The sequence below is a fragment of the Mobula hypostoma genome, chromosome 19 (assembly GCF_963921235.1).
Source record: "Mobula hypostoma chromosome 19, sMobHyp1.1, whole genome shotgun sequence".
In the NCBI taxonomy this organism is placed as follows: domain Eukaryota; kingdom Metazoa; phylum Chordata; class Chondrichthyes; order Myliobatiformes; family Myliobatidae; genus Mobula; species Mobula hypostoma.
The window spans coordinates 30,005,754-30,020,081 of record NC_086115.1 but is presented as its reverse complement, the minus strand read 5'-3'; the positions used below and the strand labels follow the sequence as shown (position 1 = coordinate 30,020,081).

The following is a 14,328-nucleotide window of genomic DNA, read 5'->3' as shown; positions in this document are numbered from 1 at the left end:
CAATTGTGAATCTTACAAATTGACATTTTTAACAAATGGAACATCTTATCAGTCACCATTGAAAGCAAAATATTTCAAGTGAGTTACCTTTTGAATATTCCAACAGAAACTTCCAGTGACAGTGTAGAATAGGAATTAATGGGATTTTCATTTAGAGTTGTCACTCTCATTCCATCATGACTAGGCCAAATACAGTCGTGAAGTAGGGGTATAAGCTTAAGGAGATTTGGTGTGTCACCAACTACTCAACAAATTTCTACAGGTAACACACACAAAATGCTGGAGGAACTCAGCAGGCCAGGCAGCATCCAGGAGAAACAATAAACTGTCGAGGTTTCAGGCCAAGACCCTTCATTAGGATTGGAAAAAAGAGATGAGAAGTTAGAGTAAGAAGATGGGGGGAGGGGAGGAAGAAGTACAGGTGGTAGGTGATCGGTGACACTGGGAGAGAGGGAGGGGTGAAGTAAAGAGCTGATAGGTGAAAGCTCAACTTCTTGTCTTTTTTCCAGTCCTGATGAAAGGTCGACTGGTTACTCTTTTCCGTAGATGCTGCCTGGCCTGCTGAGTTCCTCCAGCATTTCATGTGTATTGCTTGGATTTCCAGCAGATTTTCTTGTCATATTTCTACAGGTGCACTGCTGAAAGGTACATCATGACCTGTAATGCCAACACGAATACAGAAACACAAGAAGCTGCAGACAGTAATGAACACAGCCCAGTTCATCGGAATAACTCTCCCCACCACTGACGGCATCTACAGGAAGCTCTGCTCCAAAAAGTGGCATCTAACATCAAGGATCACCATCATGCCTTCTTCTTGCTACTATTGGCAGAAACCTGAAGTCCCACATATTCAGGTTCAGGAAAAGCTTCTTTCTTACAGACAACAGGTTGTTGAACCAACCTGCACAACTCTAAGCCTCAGCAATAGAACACTATTGAACAAATATTGATTTTTCTGACTTCGGCACTAATATCTTGTTTTTGCAGTCTGTCTTTCTCTTCACTGTTTTGTATACTTTATATTCTGTATATTGCTTGTACCTAAGGAGACTAAAGACTAAGGAGCTGGTGGTAGACCTGAGGAAGTCTAAGGCACTGGTGACCCATTTCCATCCAGGGGGTCAGTGCGGACATGGTGGAGGATTACAAATACCTGGGGATACGAATTGACAATAAACTGGACTGGCCAAAGAACCAAGGCTGTCTACAAAAAGGGTCAGAGCCGTCTCTATTTCCTGAGGAGACTGAGGTCCTTTAACATCTATCAGATGATGCTGAGGATGTTTTACGAGTCTGTGGTGGCCAGTGCGATCATGTTTGCTGCTGTGTGCTGGGGCAGCAGGCTGAGGGTAGCAGACACCAACAGAATCAACAAACTCATTCGTAAGGCCAGTGATGTTGTGGGGATGGAACTGGACTCTCTCACAGTGGTGTCTGAAAAGAGGGTGCTGTCAAAGTTGCATGCCATCTTGGACAATGTCTCCCATCCACTATATAATGGATTGGTTGGGCACAGGAGTACATTCAGCCGGAAACTCAATCCACCGAGATGCAGCACAGAGCGTCATAGGAAGTCATTCCTGCCTGTGGCCATCAAACTTTACGACTCCTCCCTTGGAGGGTCAGACACCCTAAGCCAATAGGCTGGTCCTGGACTTATTTCCTGGCACAATTTACATATTACTATTTAATTATTTATGGTTTTATCACTATTTAATTATTTAAGGTGCAACTGTAACGAAAACCAATTTCCCTCAGGATCAGTAAGGTATGACTATGACTAAGTGCCTATGATGCTGCTGCAAACTGTACTTGCGCACAAGACAATAAACTCAACTTGTTTTTTTCTGTTCAGGCAACTTTCTCTATTCAAAGGTAACAGGATGAAAGTCTAGCCACACTCTTTTTACTTTAACTAAATATACAAATGCATTCCCTCTCCAGGTAACTACAGTTTCTGACAAGCAGGCGTGAATATAAGTTGTCAAATCCAATGAAAGTGCAGGCCACTCCTGCCCAATTGGCAGCTCCCTCTCACCAGACACTAAATTCATTATTTCTAACACACTGAATGAAAACACACAAGCTGCTGTCTGAGTAAGAACAAAAACAATTTAATCTTTGGTATATTAAGAGGTAACATATGCTCCATAAGCTCTTGTAATTTTATATAATATTTTGATTTTCTGAAATCTTGAATAAAGCGGGAGTAAAATGAACTATGTACAGCTAGTAACTAAGTTTTAAACCAACCCAACTAGATGGTTCCAGATGGCAAAATAGGGTTTGAATACAAAGTTTCTAAAATATACAGTCCCACCCACCCAGGTGTCAGTGAAAACTGGAGATTTCCCTGTGCTGCGGTCAAGTGATTAAAGCCCATCAGAGAATACACATTCTCTATCCCTCGTCAATCTCTTTTCCTGTCACTATTTCCCCCTCTGTACATGTTTTACATTGTATTATGTGTGTTGGCACTTGCTGGTCTGTCTCAATACAGAATTTTTATTTACTTCGAATTTAGAGAAATCTATCCTCAGTGTCTTGCACTAAATACTCAAAATAGAAATTGGTTGAGCATTGATGTATACACTCAGTGGCCATCTTATTAGGTACCTCCTGTACTTAATGAAGTGGCCAGGTTGTGCATGCTTGTGGCATTCTGTTGCTGTAGCCCATCCACTTCAAGGTTCGACATGTCGAGTGTTCAGAGATGCTGTTCTACACACCAATGTTATAACATCTCGTTATTTGAGTTACTGTTGCCTTCCTGTCAGTTTGAACTAGTCTGGCCACCCTCCTCTGATTTCTCTCATTAGCAAGGTATTTTTGTCCACAGAACTGCCATACACTAGGTTTTTTTTGTTCATCGCATCTTTCGCTGTAAACTCCAGACACTGGTGTGTGAAAACCTCAGGAGATCAGCCTTTTCTGATAGTCAAACCAAAAATCATTCACAGTCAAAGTCACTTAGATCATTTTTCTTCTGATGTTTGATTTGAACAACAGGTGAACTTCTTGACCATATCTGCATGCTTTTATGCAATGAGTTGCTGTCATACTATTGGTAGATTAGATATTTGCAATACTGAGCAGATGTACAGGTGTACCTAATGAAGAGCCACTGGTTATAGTTCCAAAAATTCTCTTCCATTAATATCAATGGAAAAAAAGAATTTTGGAGCAGAGCACAAGGTCTAGTCCCTACCATACCACTGATGCAGCAAGAATTAACATATACTAAGTTGCTGCTTGTGTGTATAACAACTTGCACTGTTCACAAATAACTCAGGTACACTACAGAAATTACTCTGTTAAATTCTTCATTAATCACAATTAACACTATAAAACCCACAGATAACTTTTAGGCAGCTGTGAGCAGTAATAACAATGAGCGTTTTTTGCTTGTTGCAGACTTTAAAGTTCATGATTGTAAGTATTTGATTTTGTGTTTACAACAGAATAAATGATAGGTAAATACAAAGGGCTCAATAGACACTCTTGTAAGAAGTTAATGAGACAACTCTGCGTAATCAGTATGTTAATGTTCAGTTAGGTCACGTGATTAGGTTTCGTACTTATATTTTTCTTGGGAGTTCATGGTGTTCTCCTTTGAAGCAACAAACAAAAAATATCTGGGCGTGAATGCTAGTCAGTTCCTTTATTTTACTTTGAATATGATTCAATTTCTCTTTGGAACAAACCGAAACAAATCTTCAGTGGGGAGAGAAAGAGCCAAGTTAGGGCTAAAGAAACCTACAAAAAGATAAGAGTACTGGAACTTCCTTCAAAACTGTCCTTGGTATCATGACTTCCTGTTTTCCTGAAGGGAAGTATATATTGTTTTGGCAAGAGAGGTAAGAAGAACTTAACGAGCACTCATTTTGCTAAGAAATGCCAGGAAGTAGTCAGAGACTACAAACAGACAGCTAGAACTATTGAGGAGGGATCAGGAACTGATTTTGTTTAAGAAGTCAATGCTTTTAATTTGGTTAACTTCACTCACCCCACCACTGTACTGTTCCCACAACCTATGGACTCACTTTCAAGGACTCTTCATCTCATGTTGTTAATATTTATTGCTTATTTATTTATTATTATTACTTCTTTTTATTTACATAGTTTGCTATATCTTGTACATTGGTTGCTTGTCCATCCTGTTGGGGGCAAACTATCATTGATTCCATTATGTTTCTTGGATTTACTGAGTATGCCTCAAGTTCTCAGGGTTGTATGTGGTGACATATATGTGTTCTGATAATAAATTTACTTTGAACTTGAACTTTGGTTTGTTACGCGTCAGTTAAAATCTCAAAAAGACATGACAGTCAAATGCAAAGTAGTTCTGCCATGCTTGTATAAAAGGCACAAATACTTTAGACATACAAAGATGAAACTATTTATTCACATACATAATTGGAGATGATGTTGGAGGCCTCCCTCCTCTGAGCATATGGGTACAACTATTGTTTCAGTGTGGTGAATATAAATGTAACTTTTACTGTATGATGGCAAAACGGCTGGGCCTAAAGGCATGTTTCAATGTAGATATGATCAGGTATTTTAATACTGACACACCCTATACAAAGAGATCTGCAAGAATCATGAGTTTTGGACAAAATAACTTTAAGCCAGTAACCAAAGAGAGCTGCTCTTGGATGTTTGGTGATGTTATTGGATAATAAACGGAATCTGAAACAGTCTGCATGAAAATGCAATGAGCAACATATATCTTGGAGATGGACAAAAGCCTTAAGGGATAAGCTGAAGGAAACACTAAATGGTGCTGTCAGGTTGTATTTTTTTTATAAATGACCTTGATGAGGAAGTAGAAGGGTGAAGTAGTAAGTTTGTAGATAACATAAAGGCTAGTTGAGTTGTGGAGAGGCTGAACATTGTCGTAGGTTACAATAGAACTTTGACAGAATGCAGAGCTGGGCTGAGAAGTGGCAGATAGAGTTCAACCCTAAGAAGTATGAAGTAACACTCCTTGAAAAATTGGATTTGAAGGCAGAATTTTGTAGTTCCATAAAACCTTGGTTAGACCATATTTGGAATATTGTGTTCAGTTCTGGTTGCCTCATTATAGGAAGGATGTGGAAGCTTTAGAGAAGGTGCACAGGAGACTTGTTGCCTGGATTAGAGAACACAAGATGTTGCCTGGATTAGAGAACATGTCTTATGAAGGCAGGTTGAGTGAGCTAGGGTTTTTTTTTCTATTTGGAGCAAAGGAGCATGAAAGGTGTACAAGACAATAGAGGCATAGATCGAGTAGATAGCCAGAGACTTTTTCCCAGGAAAGAAAAGGCTAATACCAGGGGGCATAGATTTAAGGTGATTGGAGGAAAGTATAGGGGATATGCCAGAGGTAAGTTTTTTACAGAGTGTTGGATCATTGGAACACCCTGTAAGGGGTGGTAGTTAAGGCAGACATACGAGTGGCATTTGAGAAAGTTATAGATAGGCACATGGATGATAGAAGGGCTAGAAGGAGCAAAGGATTAGATTGAACTTAGAGTGTGTTAAAAGGTTGGCACACCATCATGGGCTGAAAGGCTTGTTCTGTGTTGTAGTGTTCTATGTTCTGGCTTTGGTAGAAACCTCTGTTTAGATCAGTTCAATGGAAGCAATACAGTATATCTCAGTTGACAGATCACTATGTGGTTGTTTAAATCCAAAATACGTGAATAAAGTGATTAGAAGGGAACATTATCCACTGGTACATTGAGATATAACCACACATCCACATCATAAAGTTCAAAGTAAAATTATCAGAGTGCATACATGTCAGCACATACAACCCTGAGATTCTTCTTTCCTATAGGCATACCCAACAAATCTATAGCATGGTAACTAAACAGGATCAATGAAAGAGCAAGAGCAAAGAAGATAACAAACTGAGCAAATGCAAATATAAATAAATAAATAGCAATAAATAACAAGAGCAAGAAATAACAAGATAAAGAGTCCTTAAGGTGAGATCATTGGTTGCGGGAACATCTCAATAGAGAAGTGTAGTTATCTTTTTATCAAGAGTCTGATGGTTGAGGAGCTGAAACTGTTCTTGAATTTGGTGGTGCAAGTCCCAAGGCACATGTACCTTCGACCTGATGGCAGCAGCAAGAAAAGATCATGCTAGAATTATCATGATTTGATGTTAAACATTGAGCTTCAGATGAAGGATTGCCATAGGTAATGACTTTCCGCACACCTTTTCAATACATTACTAATTTACAAATTTGCATCACCTTCCAGGTGGTCAACATAATTTCAACAAGATTATACTCAGAACAGGATTTCACATCAAGCAGAAACCCAGTGTCCAAAGGAATTGCATATTTACTGTGGGGTTACAATTCAGATGGGGAAATTAAATCTCCAAACTGAGTTTGTTAGTTGAAAATAGTAAACCACATATTGATGTGAAATGTCATGTGTAAAGAAATGACTCTCTGATACAGGGTGTCTGTTATAGAGACTTCTTGTTTGTTTGAGAGCTTAAGTGTTCTCCAGTGGTTCTGAATTTATCAGCCTTTCTGTCAGCATTTCCAAAGTCTGAAGGACTCAATTGTCCTACTGTGAACATTATTGATTTGTAAAGTTGAAAACCACAAGATATCAGAAGTAGCTAAGTTAAGCAAATACACATTTCTCCCTGTCACAGTTCAAGTTTGTACACTTACAGAGCCCTAGCTTCTCTCATGGCTTGCCTTATATCTTGCAGAATCAGAGTGGGATGTGCTGGGTCAGTATCCAAAATGAATCTGGGGACAACACATAGTAGGCTGAAGGTCTGTGACTGTTACCCTGAGATTAATTTTCTTGCAGTCATTCACAGTAGAACAAAGAAATACAATGGAATCAATGAAGCAAAAGAAGACATATTGTACAAATACAATAAAATCATAAAATGATATTAATAATAAATAAATAAATTAAATAAATAATACTGAGAACATGAGTTGTAGAGTACTTGAAAGTGAGTCCAAAGGTTGTGGAAAATCAGTCTTGAGGTAAGTGAAGTTATTCAAGTTCATTCAGGAATCTGAATTGTTAAAGGCTAATAAATGTTCCTGAAACTGGTGGTGTGGGACCTAAGGCTCCTGTACCTCCTTTCTGAGGGCAGCAGCAAGAGGGTACGGCATGAGCTTGGACTACATGAAAGTGAAAGCATGTGGAGGATACAGATAACAAGGATCCACACTTTGGATATTCATCACAGCAATGTAATTGATGTCAACTGATTAATTCTTATGAACAGCTTCTGTAAGAATTGCCTGCAGTTGAGGCACTTTCTAGAGCGAATTACAATGGTCAAAACAAAGCAAGTCTACTGCTGGTGTCTGGTTCAGAAAAAGCTATCAGCAGCTTTTATGTTGATTGTTGCTTTACTATTGGCAAAACAATGATTTTTGTTTGGAGGGAAAACATGAGGCACTGTTAACACAGTGATGGTGATCAACAAGCTCATGTGACACATACAAAATGCCAGAGGAACTCTGCAGGCCAGGCAGTATCAGTTCTGATGAAGGATTTTGGCCTGAAACGTCGACTGTACTCTTCTCCATAGGTGCTGCCTGACCTGCTAAGTTTCTCCAGCATTTTGTGTGTGTTGCTTGGATTTGCCACATCTGCAGATTTTCTCTTGTTTGTGATTGAACAAGCTCATGTGATTTATTTTGGAACACAGTACCTCCAGGTTTTTCTGCTGAGTTTTGGATTTGTAGCATTTGCAGTTTCGTGATCCTGCTGGTATTTACATTGCTCAATGAGTTCTTGGGAATGTCACTGTGATGTATGAAACAAACAAGTCTGGACATTGTTTTCCTAAATGCTATGTAGTATTTTACTTCAAATAATTTCGTTTTCATTTTATATAAGCTCCAGATATTCTCATTGATCAAAGAAGAATTGGCACAATGCTATACAGGTAAACTGATGATAAGAAGAACGGAACACTACATTATGTGCAAACATAGAAACATAGAACAGCATAATACAGAAACATGCTGTTCAGTCCATAAGAAGCCATAAGACATAGGAGCAGAATTAGGCCATCTGGCCCATCGAGTCTGCTCCACCATTCAATCATGGCTGATCCTTTTTTAATATCTCCTCCTCAACCCCAGTTCCCGGCCTTCTCCCTGTATCCTTTGATGCCATGTCCAATCAAAAACCTATCAATCTCTGCCTTAAATACATCCAACGACCTGGCCTCCACAGCTGCATGTGGCAACAAATTTCACAAATTCACCACCCTTTGGCTAAAGAAATTTCTCCGCATCTCTGTTTTGAAAGGGTGCCTCTCTATCCTGAGGCTGTGTCCTCTTGTCCTAGACTTTCCCACCATGGGAAACATCCTTTCCACATCTACTCTGTCAAGGCCTTTCAACATTCGAAAGGTTCAATGAGATACCCCCTCCCTCATCCTTCTGAATTCCAGCAAGTACAGACCCAGAGCCATCAAACGTTCCCCGTATGATAACCTTTTCATTCCTAGAATCATCCTTGTGAACCTCCTCTGGACCCTCTCCAATGGAAGCACATCTTTTCTAAGATGAGGAGCCCAAAACTGTTCACAAATAGTCAAGGTATGCATTGTATCTGTGCCAACCATAATGCTAATTTAAATTATCCCGATCTACCCATAGAAGATCTATAATCTTTCCATTCCCTGTATGCTCATGTGCCTATCTAAATGTTTCTTGAAGGTTACTTTTGTATCTATTTTTACTAACCACCCCACCCCCACCAGCCATGCATTCCAGACACTTAGCCCTATCTTTAAGGGTCCTATTACCCTTCCCTTGGACAACATCGGTGGCGTGGAGAGGAGAGACATGTAGCATGGGCAACTACCGGTCATCCATACAACCCTGCACAGGCCTGCGCCCTGGAAACCTTCCAAAGGTGCAAATCCATGGTCTCATGAGACTAACGGATGCCTATAAAAATGCCCCTTGTAGCCCTTCTGATTTCCAGTTTAAATGCTTTCCTATTTCTCAAGGGTCCACTCCAGTTTCAGTTTCTTAATCTTTTTGACTAAGTTTGTAACATCTCCAGTCATCCAAAATTCCCAAATCTTGCCATTCCTGTCTTTCTTCCCCAAGGAAACATATTGGTCCTGAAATCTGACCAGCTGTCTTAAAAATTACTCCCACATGTGGATTTGCCTAATAATAGCTGCTCCCGACCTACTAGCACCAGTTCCTGCCTAATATTATTGCCATTAGTTTTCTGGCAGTGTAGTTCTTTCCCCCAAGGTCCAGTCTTATCCTTATCCAAAATTATCTGAAATTTTAAGCTAGCAGACAGGATTTTGGAATCAACCCATATATCTGGGAGGACACTGGCAGAGATAGAACAAGTAGTCCTCCCGATTCAACGACAGAACTCCTTCATGGACTCCAACATAATAAAGTGAAGTAGTTACTTGCAAAATCACTGATACATCAGTTAAGATAACAACAATTGCACTTCATGACACCCCTCCACCTGTGACCGGACAGACAAAACCTGCAGCCTCAGGAATGAGCTCACTATCAGTCAGCAGAAATGCTGCACAACCCAAAACAATATCATATTCACAATCCTTTACATTTGGGCCCAAACTTTACAGTCAATGGTGAAACAAGAATGTCTGTCATTGACAATGAGTAGGATAAGGCTTAATGGCTGTGTGTGCATTGATGTATTGTCTCCAACCTAATCAGTGGATGACCTGAAGGACAACTCTACAAGAGAGAGCCATGGCAATCTATTGCTCACCAAGCACATCATAAGGACCATAGACAGAGATAAAGATATAGATGTATATCTCTATCTCTGATCCTTATGATGTATTTGGTGAGGAAAAGGTATGATCACCTCATAAATGTGGGAAATCCACTGAGAACACACAATTATCTATCAACCTTTTACTAATCATATTTAATCATATTGAAGAAAGATATAAACTGAGGTAGACTGCTTTTTTACAGAAGGTTGTGTGATCTGAAATACCATGCAAGATCAACATGTCCCTTCTCACAGCAATTTGAGTACTTGACTGTAAGATGTGCTCAGAGCAGATGTCATATTGTGAGAAATACAGTTCAAAGCAGACTCAAGGTTCAGAAAGGATGAGATTTGTTGAAAGCATTCTAAATAAGGATTCACTGCCTGCTTATTTTCTTTCCAACACTTATCTGGAAATTCAGGGCACACACTCAGATAAGAGGTAATCGGTTCACAGCCCAACTTAATGATTTGAGTCCTGATTTACAGTTATCTTTTCATTCCAAGAAATTGAATCTGCATTATGAAGGGAACTGAGGATCAGGTAGAAGGATTGGGTACTGTGTAAATGTCCCTTAAAAGAGGATGATTCCTGAGTTAGATTAGACAAGGCTTCAGCATTGTTGGAGAGAGCTCAAAAGAGGTTAATGAAAATGAGTCCAGGATTGAATGTGGAGAGGAGGCTCACTGGCTTGCCCACAGAAGACAAAGAGTAGTTGTAGATGGGTCATATTCTGCATGGAGGTTGGTCACTGGTGGTGTGCCTCAGGGATCTGTTCTGGGACCCCTACTCTTCGTGATTTTTATAAATGACCTGGATGAGGAAGTGGAGGGATGGGTTAGTAAATTTGCTGATGACACAAAGGTTGGAGGTGTTATAGATAGTATGGAGAGCTGTCAGAGATTACAGCGGGACATTGATAGGATGCAAAACTGGGCTGAGAAGTGGCAGATGGATTTCAACCCAGATAAGTGTGAGGTGGTTCAATTTGGTAGGTCAAATATGATGATAGAATATAGTATTAATGGTAAGACTCTTGGCAGCGTGGAGGATCAGAGGGATCTTGGGGTCCGAGTCCATAGGACACTCAAAGCTGCTGTGCAGGTTGACTCTGTGGTTAGGAAGGCATACGATGCATTGGCCTTCATCAATTGTGGGATTGAGTTTAGGAGCCGAGAGGCAGTGTTGCAGCTATATAGGACCCTGGTCAGACCCCACTTAGAGTACTATGCTCAGTTCTCGTTGCCTCACTATAGGAAGGATGTGGAAACAATAGAAAGGGTGCAGAGGAGACTCACAAGGATGTTGCCTGGATTGGGGAGCATGCCTTATGAGAATAGGTTGAGTGAAATCAGCCTTTTTTCCTTGGAGCAACTGAGGATAAGAGGTGACCTGATAGAGGTGTATAAGATGCTGAGAGGCATTGATCATGTGAATAGTCAGAGGCTTCTTCCCAGGGCTGAAATGGCTAGCACAAGAGGGCACAGTTTTAAGGTGCTTGGAAGTAGGTACAGAGGAGATGTCAGGGGTAAGTTTTTTACACAGAGAGTGGTGAGCGCGTGGAATGGGCTGTTGGCGACGATATGATAGGGTCTTTTAAGAGGCTCCTGGACAGGTACATGGAGCTCAGAAAAACAGGGGGCTATGGGTAACCCTAGGTAATTTCTAAGGTAAGAACATGTTAGTCACAGCTTTGTGGGCCGAAGGGCTTGTATTGTGCTGTAGGTTTTCTATGTTTTATATTTCTAAAATGATTCCAGGATTGAATGGCTTGTCATATGAAGAGCATTGATGGCTCTGGCCCTGTATTCAGTTGAATTTAGAGAAATGAAGGGTAACCTATTTGAAACCTATCAAAAGTTGAAAAGTTTCAATGGAGTGGATGTGCAGAGGATGTTTCTTATCATGGGAGCGTCCAAGACCAGAGGACACAGCCTCAGAACAGAGGGGTGACCTTTTAGAACAGAGATGAGGAGGAATTTGTTCAGACAGAGAGTGTTGAATCTGTGAAATTTGTTGCCGCAGAAGGCTGTGGAGGCAAAATCTTTATGTATATTTAAGTCCGAGGTTGACAGATTGTTGATTGGTCAAGGCATGAAGGGATATGGGGAAAAGGCAGAAAATTGGGGCTGTGAGGGAAAATGGATCTGCTATGAAGAAATGGTGGAGCAGATCTGATGGGCTAAATGACCTAATTCTGCTCCAGTTTCTTCATGGCAGATCCATGATCCAAGACAGCCCCTGTGCACAGAGGTCCATTTGTGAGCTAAAACTCGAAAAGACTATTTGGCTGCTGGAGTACAAAAAGCAAAATAAACAATAAAAAAGTAACAACAGCAAATGACAATGTTAGTGAAAAACACAGTAAGAACCAGGTTATTGATAAAAATATAGTAATTGATCATAAGAATGAAAAAGAGATGGAAAAACATGTGAAAGTGATAATAGGAAACAGTTTAAATAATTTTTGGACAGTAGGTATTTGAATCTTGGGAATCAATGTGTTGTTCTATCACGTACAATGTACAAATAATGTACCTGGGCAGATGATTAATCTATAATCTATATTCGGATTTGAAGATTGGAGGCTGAATTTACTTGCTATATGTGCTAAACCCAAAAATTGCTCTAACAAGCTTCAAGGGCCAAATGAAGACTTGAAAACAGCCTTTGGAGTAATATAGAAAGTTCAAGAATTGCAGACCTTTGTGTGTGTGTGTGGGGGGGAGGGGAGGGAATTGTACACCACAATCAACATAAATAGAGAACTAAGGGAAAATGAAGCAGAATGAATTCAAAAGTGGGAGGGAATGGATTTAATTGTAGTCCTCATGTACTCAAGGAAAGGAATTAAACTGTGAACAAATAATATTCCCACACAACTCAAAAAGAAACCATGTGCAAAGTCAGGAAGGAATTAGTACAGAAAGCCTATTTTCCACAGGTTTGGCTATGTCATGAGGAACTATATGGTTACTTCGAATTACTGGGATGGGACTTTTGACCTTCCAAACAAACAAGGTCAAAAACTACCCAAATGATTGACTGGGCAACGCTCAGGGAAAAGAACCGAAGTTACACTTCAATAATACCAGAAGGCAAACTTATGCTCCAGAGCATTTAAAGCTCACAGAATGTGTTGCACAATGTAAAATGTCCATTTTAGAGTTCTGGTTAAAACTATCTAAGACAACTCATTTCAAGAGAAACAGAACTTGATGCTTAGACACTTTGAGTGTCAAAGTTCCTGGGCCTACCAACAAGTGAATGACAATTCCAATTGAAATAGGCCTACACAATGATGTACAATATGTGGTAATACTGAAATCCCAGTACAATTTGAATGTGAAACATTTGTGTGTGCTTCTCCTCTGGGAATGGTATTGCACATCCAGAGCATAAGTAACGAAGGTCTCGAACATACTGGGATCCAGCAAGAACATTATATAGTAAGATATAATATATTCCTATGCCATGGGATTTCCAGACATGAGATATTTTAGTCTGTCCTTATGAAGTGGCTAAGTATGTTGCTGAAGCAAGGAGATTTAGCTCGAATGTGAAACAATTGAACTGAAAGATTCAAGATTAATAATTGTTTAAAGCCATTTCCAGTAAACAAGCGTAAAGAAGAATGAAATAATTGTTACTCCAGATCCAATGCAGCAGAAGAAAAAACATAATAAGAACACAATAATAATAAAAACACAAAAAAATATAAATAGCTTATATACATAGATTGACTGTAGATCCATAAAGTGATGCCTGGCACAGGAGGGTCTATACATAAAGTGACTGAGAGAAAATAATGAAGTAGCTGTGGTTGTGGGAGTGGAGGGGTAGGTTAGTGTGTGGAAATGTTGATTAGCCTTACTGCTTGGGGAAAATAATTGTTTTTGAGTCTAGTGGTCCAGACGTGTATGATACATAGCTTCCTCCCTGATGGAAGTGGGACAAACAGTCCATGAGCAGGCTACGTGGAATCCTTCATGATGAGATCATTTCTGGTACCTTTCCATACATATGTAGTTCACATACCATGCAGTGATGCTGCTGTACAGGATGCTCTTCACTATCAAGAATCTATTAACCTCTGCCTTAAATATACATAAAGACCTGGCCTCCACAGCTGACTGTAGCAAAAAACCTCCAGTTTCACCACTCTCTGACCAAAGCAATTCTTCACCATCTCCGTTCTAAAAGGGCACCTCTCTTATTCTGAAGCTGTGTCCTCTTGTCTTAGACTCTCCCACTATAGGAAACATTCTTTGCACATCCACTCTATCAAGGCCGTTCACCATTCGATGGATTTCAATTAGGTCACCCATCATTCTTCTGAATTTTACTGAATATAGGTCTGGAGCCATCAACCACCCTTTATATGACAAACCATTCAATCCGGTAATCATTTTTGTGATTCTCCTGTGAACCTTCTTCAGTTTCAGCACATCCTTTCTCAGATAAGGTGCCCAAAACTTGTCACAATACTCCTTGTGAGGCCTCACCAGTGTATTATAAAGTCCCATCATTACATCCTTGTTTTTATA

At 39.9% G+C, this 14,328-nt stretch overlaps 1 protein-coding gene across 1 annotated transcript in view; it reads right to left on the bottom strand.

Moving 5' to 3' along the window:
* pcdh15b (protocadherin-related 15b) overlaps positions 1 to 14,328 on the bottom strand; it is a 785,155-nt gene that overhangs the window by 689,446 nt on the left and 81,381 nt on the right. The window lies entirely within an intron of this gene.